We start from the raw sequence: 1,472 nt of genomic DNA, 5'->3' as shown, positions 1-1,472 counted from the left end.
CGGGGGTTACGTTCCTAGAGCACCCGCGAATATTGGACGTGGTCCATAAAAATGCCTACTCACCAATAATGAATGATATTGATTTAAGACGATGATGATGAAAATAATGAAGGTAATGACTGCACAGCAAGGAAAATTTAGAGCTCTTCCTGCAAGGCTTTCTTGGTAGGCTCGAGGAAGATTGCGATGGAAAGTTGCTATCGTTGTTTCTTCATCGTAGTAAGGAGAGTCTTATATACCTGTGTAGTGACGTCATTTGGCGCCTAAATACAGTCGCCATTACTGCGTTTTCATCCACGCATGCGCAGGGACTAGTTCCGGAAGGAACACAGGAAGAGTCCCATGCGCATGCGTAGTTCGACTCTCTCAACATTTTCCCGCGTTTTATTTTCCTCTTGCGGCGACAACTTCGTGGGCGAAGGACGTGTTTTGTATGGCTCACTTCGAGACCCAACACACTCGTGACGGGGACAGCGGACAAGTGATGAAACGACCAACAGCCGAATAACCAATGCTGTATGACTCTACCGACAAGAACTGCCGAATATCCATGCTGTTTGAATCCTACAAGAATAAATATTGTTATGTTTCTGGTTTAGAGACTGCGTTATCCGTTCTTAAATTTCCTTAAAGTTTGATGTGAGGAATTAAGTATTTAACCTAAAGGTTGAATAAAGAAAGATATTTCTTACACCTGCATGGCAGCATCAATGGTATTTTTAAATTGGAGAGACTGAACCATATAGGGATCCTATGTTTCCGCCTTCCCTTGCAATTCCTTTGTTGTCCTTAAAAGGTCGGACAGACGTTTGACTGTCAGCCCCACCTCATCCTCTTCTTTCTCTGGATCTGGCGCTTCCTCCTCGTCTTCGCTGGCAGACTTAGTTAACTCCAACAAATCTTCGTCTCTCAGGGTTTCAGAGTGGGCATCGATGAAATTGTTGACCTCATCTTGCGTGATGTCAAAACCTTTGCCTCCAAGTACTTTTACCAGTTTCACCGCATTGTTCACCGCCTCGTTCTTAATATCTTCAGGTGAGAAACCCTTGTAGTTCTGGACACTCTCTGGCTACACCTTCCAGCATGCGATGAGGATATCTTTTTTCATGTCTTTAAGAGCAGTGTGGATGACTAACAGACACGTTACGATTGTAAGGTTACGCCAGTACTCCCTTAACTAAGGTGTAGGGCGTTTGGGTGGTATCTTAGGGCTTTAATAACATGCTGCGAAAAACAACACTCAACAAAACACTCGAGGTAATTACTGGACGCAGTTTTTCCCCAAAAAACGTACAAAAGATCTTCCTTGCATCTAATATGCTCATACCACAATGGGAGATTGAGCAGAGATTAAAAATAATCATGGTTTGGAAAGATTTAGTTTGTATTACCACTAGATTCAGTAATCTATACTGTAATAATAATAAGACAGAAAGGGAGAGAGAGAGAGAGAGAGAGAGAGAGAGAGAGAG

Source organism: Octopus bimaculoides, chromosome 7 (assembly GCF_001194135.2).
Source record: "Octopus bimaculoides isolate UCB-OBI-ISO-001 chromosome 7, ASM119413v2, whole genome shotgun sequence".
Lineage (NCBI taxonomy): Eukaryota > Metazoa > Mollusca > Cephalopoda > Octopoda > Octopodidae > Octopus > Octopus bimaculoides.
This window is presented reverse-complemented; position numbering follows the sequence as displayed.